Consider the following 10384-nt stretch of genomic DNA (forward strand, 5'->3'; position numbering starts at 1 on the left):
CGAAGTACCACCACTGGGAGAAGGGTGCACGCAGCTTTGCCGTGTTGAATACGATTCAAGCGCGAGCAGTGCGACGAGGCGGTGTATCGGAGTGTGGGTCGAAACCCATCTCAGCTGTCATTCGTTCCAAACGCGCACGCAAGTTTGCGTCCATGGTTGGCAGAGCGATGAAAACACTACGTCAGTTCGAGGTGCACTCCCAACATTACCAAACCGACTCGCAGTTTTCAAGCACGCGCGATACACGATGCCATGGGCTCCGCCGCTCGACGACGACCGCGCGAGGCCGACCGGAAGTGGCGCCACAGACCACGTGGTTGCGCCGAGACGCCAGAGAGAAAAAAATGAAGAAAAAAAAATGCCGCCGGCGCTGACGTCGCCTGCTCGCACCTCCGCCCTCCCTCCCTTCACGCCGCGCGCAGCTTTCCGCGCGCTCGCTGCGCTGAGTTGAGGGAGAAAGCTGCGGAACGTGATCTCTATAATTTGGTAACACCACTTAGACTTGACGGATTCGAAACATTTTTGCGGCATATGACTCGTGAAGAGTCATACGTCAATAATGAGACTATTCCAATATAACTAAGAAAGGTATTGCAGGGCCCCTTTAGGATGCACTCGCGCCTCCTGCGTCGCCAGGCGCACTTTGCTTGCGCCTGGCCTGCGCGCGCGCTTATCTCGTGAGGGTGGTGGTTTGTACGTCTTGTGTTTTCACCGTGATGCCCGCGTTGAAGTTACAGAGCGTACGGAGCAGCTGCAGCAGCCGCGCTTGCGAAAGGAACGCGCTGTTCAAACAGAAAGAAGTAACAACTGTGACAGCTGTTAATTCACGCTCGTATATACCTGTGCGTTAGTTTCGTGCGCCCTTCTTTATGTTTGAGCAGCGCGCTTTAAGTGTCGCGCTGTGACACTTGATAGTTCGCGCTCGTTCTGTGTGTGTTCTTTTCGCGCGTCCTTCGCGCTTGAGCGACGCGCTGGAAATTTCGAGCTGCTTTCCGTTCTTCGCTTTACATTCCAATTTGTTGCTCTTGCATTCATTGCTTCGCCGTTGCGGCGAAACTGTGACTTTTGTTTTATTCCTTTGAGTCAACCATTGCGAATTGGGCTAACTTCTTTGTGAGTTTTGAGTGGTTGTGGGTGTATCGTGGACAGGTCTGCAGCGAGGATTTTTTTTCGGAGGGCGAGAGGGGGGCACTTGCTGAAGGCCTTAACTATTGAGGAAAGCACCTATTTTGAGGAAAGCAATTGTTTCAGGAAGCAACAATTTGGAAGTGGGGTAGGGGCTTCTGACTTAGGGACCGATTGTGCCTGGTCTACACTGACGCCCTAAGAGCATCCTATGATGCGACGTAACGCCGGTACTCGCGCTAGAGGACAGATGTCAATTTTGCCGAAATGAACTGCATGAACTGCTCCTCCGGGTTGAGCAATGGTTGACCATAGCTTGCCGAGTCATGAGAATTAATATGTAATGTTCATTACATTGCTATAACAGCCGGTAGCGAACATTGCAACCACAGTTGACGTTGGAGCGGTATGACGCCCTTATAAGGTCTTTTTCGCATGCAGTTTCAAGCAGTGGCGTAGCTCTGTGGTAGATTACGTGACTGCCACGCAGAATGCCAGGGTTGGATTCCGGCTCTAATCGTGATTTTCAATCTTTCTGTCCCTCCGACTTTTCCCTCACCGAGAACACTGACGACGCCTGCGCCAAATTTTCGGCGACACAGGCTCCATAACACGATCACGCAAAGATTTTTGAAAGTCTGTATCCGCGTTCCTGGGTTGAAATTTTCGGCGACACAGGCTCCATAACACGATCACGCAAAGATTTTTGAAAGTCTGTATCCGCGTTCCTGGGTTGAAATTTTCGGCGACAGGGGCTCCATAACACGATCACGCAAAGATTTTTGAAAGTCTGTATCCGCGTTCCTGGGTTGATACAAACTGTGAATAACCTGTGGCTCATGCCCGAATTCCCTGGGCCGTGGTATGCGGGAATGGCCACACGTGACCGGGCCGATCGAAGGGGTTCCTCTGAACCTTAACGAGTCTGCCCACGAGGCTGCGCGTGGCTTTACCGACCGCGCTGCCCTCGGATCGGACGACTTTCCTCCCGGACACAGGGACGCCTCCTAGCACGCACAATGAAATTACTAAATTCTTTTACTTAGAGAGAAGGGTCTTCCCGCCGCCTCATTCCAAGCTAACCAGGCCGCAGGCAGTCACGCTCAGACTCATGCAAACTAACTCCTACCCAAATCCGGCGTCCCTTAATAGCATATATCCGGAAATTTACCCGAATAGATTTTGCGCAGCCTGTGGCGAGGCTGCTACTTTATCTCACATGCTCTGGGAGTACGGGTCGTTGGGCCCGAGGTCACCAAGGAAGAGTGGGACGCGCTCCTACGAAGTCCCGTCCATGAGGAGCAAATCCTGGCCGTCCAGCGCGCCCGTGATCGGGCCGGCAGGCTAGACCTGTCGGTCCAGTCGTGGGATTAGCCGGGTGCGCGATTAATCGCGTTTTGCTGGACCAAATAAACGTTATTCATTCACTCACTCACTCACTCACTCACTCACTCACTCACTCACTCACTCACTCACTCACTCACTCACCTCACTCACTCACTCACTCACTCACTCACTCACTCACTCACTCACTCACTCACTCACTCACTCACCACCGTGACTGAAGGAAAGGGTTTCATGACGTACGCTAAAGATATCTCACGCTACTCATGTAATGACATGTAATCGTGTTCTCATGTAATCGCGTTCGTCATGCACTAATGCTTTCACGCCAATTTTGCTGTGACAAGTAGAGGAGACGACCACGAGAGCGCCCCTACGTAGGCGGCTAGATAGATAGATAGATAGATAGATAGATAGATAGATAGATAGGTAGATAGATAGATAGATAGATAGATAGATAGATAGATAGATAGATAGATAGATAGATAGATAGATAGATAGATAGATAGAAACGGGCAAAGTGCCTTTGGTTTAAAAAAAAATATCGACGCTCTGGAGCCGCTCCGCTGGTCCAACAGTGAGGTGATGATGATGATATATGTGTTTAATGGCGCAAGGGCCATTGATGGCCAAAGAGCGCCAGGAAATGGTGTCGGTTGGGAACAATGATGTTTAGTGGCTGTATAAGGGCCTAAGATTCTGCGCACTAAAGGTGCGTAAAACATATATGTATTAAAATCATGAAAGTGGAGTGAAGCGTGCATGGTGTAGATGAGCTCTAGGTGATCATGACGCTAAAATATAGAAGTGCTTGTATTAGCACGGATGCCTCGTCAGCGCCCTTGGGTCCCAAGGGCCTGGAGGCAGGTGCTCTCTTTAGATGTAGCATCCGCAGCAGCAGCCTCCCTCATGAGGCCGTGCTACCGATCACCTGCGTAGATGAACGTGAAATGCATGTACGTCCTTTAAAAATGCATTCAATTTATCAATTTAAAAAAGAGGTTCTCTACCTATGAACATCGCTGGATGAGGGGTATGTGTTGCTTGAACGCCAGTGGAAAGTGTTTTTTCTGTAGGCTCTAGCTCAAGCATTCAAGGGGTATGTGATGTACAGTAAGTGGATGGCCCACATCTGTCACAGCTGGGTGGGTCACCACCGGACAAAAGGTGTGTGTGTGGTGCTGTGTGTGTCTCCTATTCTAAGCCGACAGAGAGTGACTCTGTACGGCGTGTTTTGATGTAGGTGGCAGTTACCGAGGTATGGTTTGATCAGGTGTAACTTGTTATGCTTTGTAGATCCCATAACTTCTGCCAGTAAGCCCTGAGCTTTTCTGTATGTTTGGTTTTAGGTCCATTACGGGGACAGCAACTGAAGAGTTGGCAGCGCTTAGGTTGGTTGACGTGGCCACTGGTCAGCCAACACATTTCCGTCGATGTCGTGGTGCCCGGGCACCCAGCACACGACGATGTGGTGCTTGGACGTGTACGCCGCGCAGAGTATTAGTAGAGGGACATAATTACAGGGTTTCTATTTTTTCAGATTTTTCAAAGCTTTCACGACACTCAAGGAGTCAGTGTATATAACTACCCTTGGTGTATTCAATTCTTTAATGTGTTTAACGGCTACGAATAACGCGTAAGCTCGGCTGTGAAAATACTTGTGCTAGTGGGTAGAACGCCGGCATCCGAGAAAGATGGGCCAACCGCGCATGATACGCCAGCATGGGACTTGGATGCATCAGATAATATTATGGGCAGTCATATTTATGCTGCAGCTCTAAGAAATACATCCGAATGTGTATAAGGGGGGCGTGCTTGTGACAGCTACGAAGGATGTGTCACAGTCTATAAGCTGCCACTGCCATGGCGGGAGCTGCATTGCGGGGGGAATAGGGTGGTATTCAAGCAGTGGGACATTTGTTTCTTCAGCTAGCTCTCTTACACGCAGTGAGAAAGGGCGTGCCATTGCGGGCCGATTGCGAAAAAGTTGAGAGCTGGACAGATCGTTGATGGTAGAATATGCAGGCTGCTCACTGTTTGCATTCTTTTTAAGAAAATATATGAAACAAGATTATGTTCTCTGCAGATGGAGTGACCACTCGTCCGATTCTACATAGAGGCTCTCAACTGGGCTTGTTCTAAATGCGCCTGTGGACAGGCGGATGCCTAGATGATGAACTGGGTCCAGCATTTTCAGAGCGCTTGGCGTGGCAGAGTGATAGACTATCGCCCCATAGTCGAGGCGTGAGCGAACTAGGCTTTTATACAGATTCATGAGGCACTTTCTGTCGCTTCCCCACGTTGTGCGTGACAGCACCTTTAGGATATTCATTGTTTTCATGCATTTATTTTTAAGATGTTTTATGTGCGGTACAAAGGTTAACTTCGCATCGAAAATTATACCTAGGAACTTATGTTCTGTGTTTACGGGCAGACGCTCACCCTTCATGACAATTTCAGGATCAGGGTGCAAGCCTCTTTTTCGTGAAAAAAGGACACAGGTGCTTTTCTGTGGGTTCAGTTTGAACCGTTTTCATCAGCCCATTTGGACACCTTGTTAAGAGCAAGCTGAACCTGTCCTCACAGATCCCAAGAGAACACGATTGAAAACCTATCTGAACATCGTCAACATATGATTAAAACATATTACGTGGGATGTACAAACGGAGAGAATTCATTTTATAATAAAGAGCGTACAGCTGAGCACCCCACCCTGTGGCACTCCGGTTTCCTGCATAAATGTTCGGGACAAAACACTCCCACTCGAACACGGAATGGCGATCAGACAGATAGCTTTCAATGACATTGAACATATTACCACGTATACCTATGTGTGAGAGGTCTCTGAGTATACCAAACCTCCACGTCGTATCGTAGGCCTTCTCCATGTCAAGGAATACAGATAGGAAAAACTGATTATGAACAAAAGCTTCACGTATGCATGCCTCGATACGTATGAGATGATCGGTGGTGGATCGGCCTTCTCTAAACCCGCACTGGTATGGGTCGAACAATTTGTTTGATTCAAGGAAGTGTAGTAAGCGGCAATTAATCATTTTTTCAAATACTTTGCAGAGGCAACTAGTTAACGCTATAGGTCTGTAACTTGATACAGCAGAGGGATCCTTTCCTTGCTTCAAAATTGGGATTATAACAGCCTCCTTCCAAGATGATGGGATCACACCCGAAAACCATATAGAGTTGTAGAGCGTAAGGAGGGTCTTTTGTGTTTCAGAGGGTAGCTGCTTCAGCATCTCGTACATTATGCAGTCAGAGCCTGGGGTAGATGTATTACAACAGTTCAGTGCCGTTTGCAGTTCTGCTAATCAGAATGGTTCGTTGTACGCCTCATTTTTCTCAGATTTTCTTTCTAACTTTTGTTGTTCTATTCGTGCTTTGTACTTCTGGAAGGTTTCGGAGTAGTGTGAGGAGCTCGATATGTGTTCGAAATGTGTGCCAAGAAAATTAGCTTGATCCTCCAGGGTTTCCCCGAGGCGATTCACTAATGGCAGGGAATAGGTTTGTTGACCCTTAATTTTTTTCACCTTATTCCACACTTTTCCCTCATCTGTGTACGAGTTGATACTCGATATGAACTTGTGTCCAGCTTTCTCGTCTAGCTTGTCGGCGCGCTCTCCTTGCCTGCGATTTGACCTGCTTGAAATGTTCTAGGTTTTCTACTGTTGGGGAATCGCGAAGCAACGCCGACGCTTTGTTCTGATTCATCCGTGCTTTCCTACATGCATCGTTCCACCATGGAACTCTCCGCTTAGAGGCCCGGCCGCTTGTTTGGGCAATACATTTAGATGCGGCGTCAAGTATAAAAGCTGTAAAATACGTGACAGCGTCGTTTATGGTCAGAGCGGACAGCTCAGTCCATGTCATATGTGTAAGGGTTCGACACTGTTCCCAATCAGCTGAGTCGACCTTCCATTGAGGAACCTGCGGGGGTGGTTGGTCTTTGTTCGGCGTACTCAGGATGATTGGGAAGTGGTCACTTCTAAGGGTTCTTGAGAACGTTCCATTTAAAATTGGGTAAGAGGGATGGCGATGTAATGCTAAGATCTATGGAGGAGTAGGAGTTGTTTCCGAGGCTAAAATACGTAGGCTCCTTCATATTTAAAAGACATAGACTAGACGAACAGAGGAGCTGTTCAATGAGACGTCCTCGAGCATCGCAGCGAGAATCGCCCCAGAGGACATTGTGTGCATTAAAATCACCTAGAATCAAAAAGGGCTCTGGAAGTTCATCTATTAATGTATCTAAATCGCGTCTGTGAAGCTGATGATGTGGTGGTATATACATGGAGCATATGGTGATGAGCTTATTAAAAAGTACAGCTCGAATAGCCACTGCCTCAAGGCCGTTTGGAGCTTCAAATGCTGGCATGCTAGGCTTCTATCAGCTATAATGGCCACACCGCCAGATGATACGACTGCATCCTCGCGGTCTTTTCGGAAAGTGATGTATTGGCGAAGGAAGTTGGTGTGTTTGGGGGTTAGGTGCGTTTCTTGCACACACAGCACTTTGGGGTTGAACTTAATCAGAAGTTCTTGGAGGTCATCTAGATTTCTAAGCAGTCCTCTTACGTTCCATTGTATAATTTTGTCCATGACGGGGAAAAGAAAAAAGTGCTGTGTGTAAGGAGGTCTGAGATGGGCTCATTTTACGGGGCCTTTGTGAGGCCCTGTAATTGGTGTTTTCTCCTTTTTGGAGCGGTCGAGGGAAGCTCGACGCTCCTTCGGCGCTTCCTGCGTCGTTTGGCTTGAAGTGGTGTCCATAGCCTCTTGCGAGGCACTGGACGCCCGCTCCACGAGCGAGCTGTGCGTCGCTGAGACTTCGCCTGGTGGACGAAGTCTTTGTCCCCACCGAGCTGGAGGTCGATGGGACCCCCTTGGCCTCGTGATTGCCCTGGATGCTGCCAGAGCTTGTGGAGGCCACTGGTGTGGACAGGTTGGATGTGGGCAGGGCAGCGCTGGCTGCTCCCACCGTAGGGGCTAGTGGCGTTAGCCTCGGCACGCTAGGCGTGGACCGGGCAACTGCCAGGGGCCTTTGTGGTGCCGCCCCTCGTTGCACCACTTCGGCGAAAGATGTTTTAGTGCGAATGATGAGGAGATCCGTTGTCTTGCTTCCCGAATGTAATATTTTCCTTGGCTTTTATAGTTATTATTTCTTTCTTTCTTCCAGGCTGGGCACGCTCTGGAGTATGCGGGGTGACTACCTTCGCAGTTTGCACAGAGGACCTCATCATGACTGCACTCATCAGCACTGTGGCCGGTTGTGCCACACTTAGCACACTGCCCACACTCAGCTGCCCTCGGCAGCTCTGGGATGCATGGCCAAATGCTGACATTTGAAACAGCGCCTCGGGTTTGGAATGAACGGTCGGACATGGAGTTTTACATAGCCAGTTTCAAGAGTCTCGGGTAAGGTGGTTGAGCTGAAGGTGACTATCAAGTGCATTGTTGCTATTTCGTTGTTGTTGCATCTGATTGTGATGCGCTGGACATGTGTTACACCTTGGTCCTTCCATCCATCAAGGAGCTCCTCTTCGTTCAATGTCATCAAATCTTCGTCCGATACCACTCCCTCACTGTATTCATGGTACGGTGTGCGCTCACAGAGACGGGGATGTTACCAAAGGCTACGAGGTGTGAGAGTTTATTGTACTGCTCCTTGTCTTTTAGTTCGAGAAGCAAGTCTCCGTTTGCCATCTTTGTGGCCTTATAGCCGGTTCCAATGGTCTCTTTCAGGCACTTGGCCACAAGAAAGGGTGAGATTGTTCTAGCTTTTGTAGACGATTGTTCGCAGTGGACGACGTGGTATTTTGGGAAGGTTTCTCTGTTTTTGGGCCAAAGGAGTGAACTGCATCGGTGCGTACCCGTTTCGGGGCACGATCGTGGTTACGGAGGGGGTCGAGGATCCCATGGAAAAAAGTGGATTTTTCGGTAACGGCGCCTACCACCCACCACGGAGCCCAACAAGGGGACGTGGCAGAACATGTGAACAAGTCTGCACAACGCCAGCAGTACGCGGTTCCTATAACCCAATATGGTTTATCCTAGGTTGGATAGCCACACAAGGTTAACCCTTGCCGCCAAGAAGGTTGGAAGTAAGTAGAAGATAGGAGAGGACAGGAAAGGCTAAAAGCAAGAGAGAAAGACGAAGATGTGGGTAGAGAGATAGGAAAAGGCGACTGCCGATTTCCCCTAGGTGGGTCAGCCCAGGGGTGCCGTCTGCGTGAAGCCGGGGCCAAAGGGGTGTGTTGCCTCTGCCGGGGGGCCTTAAAGGTCCAATCACCCGGAGTCGGCTCAACACCCAGGATGTTTTTCCCCGGACACGGCAAAGCCACGCACGGCTAGGCGTGGGAGGGGTCGAAACCCCCCCGTTAGCTCGGGTCCGTGGTGTCGCTACACACCAAACGCCTGCTTGCGCAGACGCCCCTGCGGGGAACAGTGGCACGCGGAAACACTATACAGATGGAATTCGTACAGAGGCCGTCACAGCTAAACACAGAAGTTCGTGATTTAATTACGCAGTAATATGTTGCACCTTGCCTAATTCACTTGATCTAAGCGCTGGCACGGTGCAAGAGCAAAGCTAAAGCGTGAGGCCCGCGCGCTCTTCGGGGGCTGCTGCAACGTACACACTTTTCCCATGAGCGCTTGCGCTCCCGTGGGTGTCTCTCGTGTACATAAAAAATGTCTATTAAGAAACACAAAAAGTAGTATGGCCTTGTCAGAAACGAGCGCTTAACCAAGCGCACGCTGCAGCAGTGAAATGACAGCACGAAATCACGGCGTAAACGTTTGCCTCGACAAAGCACGCGCATCGAGAATACACTTGTCAAGAGGCGCCGAAAGCGAGCCCCCTCATCCCCCTCTGCAGAAAACGCCCGCCAGTACGCTCCAACTTAGCGCTTGCCCCGAGCCTGGAAAAATCGAGAATCGAGACACGATTCCCTGTCGAGCTAAGCCGCCGCCGCGAGACGTATAGTAAATCTGGGAACCTTTAGGCGCGAAGCATCCTGGGTCTCGGCTTGTCGGCGTGTCATGTCGTCGTCACGGTCCATCATAAACGGGCATGCGCCACAAAAATTGGGTAAATCCCACTACTCGCTACTGGTCCATAACGTGCATATTACGAGTTAAAGGTTCGCCGTTACTGCATAAAAACTTATGTTTGGCTTAGCAGCGGTGTCAGAATCACCGACGACATTTACCAAGGCGCTCAAGTTTCTTATCTAAAACAAAAGAGACAAATTTGAATCTCTACGGTAAAGTCATCCATTTGAAACACCACCTCTTGAAACATATCTGCAAAGTGATGGTGCTTTACTCACCACCGTCCACTAAAATTGAAGAAGGCAACAGTTAGCCCAACAAATAGCCGACGAAGTTGGTGGGGCTGAAACACACTTCCCTACATGCCCGGTTTCAGTCTCGGGACCACTAGTGCCTCATCAAAGAAATTTATCTCAAAACAATGTAGCGAATTTCCCCGGTCAGGCCCTTCTTCTTCTGTCTCTCATTGTCAATTTGCAGTGATTTTGCTGTGGGAAACACCGGCGCACACTGCATGCTTCACCACTCCCCAGGTTTCACGTTTGTGGAGCTGTAACACCCTTCCCAGTTGATCACCACAACCAATATCAATATAAAGAAGAGGAAAGCTAGTGGGTTGTCATCACCATGCAGCGTTTGGCTTCGCAGCGCTGCTCGTGCTCCGGTCTCGCGCTTCGCTCTCGCAGTCCGCACTGGCGCTGGTCAGAACTCGAGCGAATAAGTATCTTCACTTAATTATCAGTTTCTTATTTCATCGCCTTCTCACAAGTCTGATTACGCCACATTTGATATTATTTACCGACACTTTGTTTGACATGTTTGTCTAAATTTTTTTTTCTCAATACCACCC

This window comes from Rhipicephalus sanguineus, chromosome 2 (assembly GCF_013339695.2).
Source record: "Rhipicephalus sanguineus isolate Rsan-2018 chromosome 2, BIME_Rsan_1.4, whole genome shotgun sequence".
Lineage (NCBI taxonomy): Eukaryota > Metazoa > Arthropoda > Arachnida > Ixodida > Ixodidae > Rhipicephalus > Rhipicephalus sanguineus.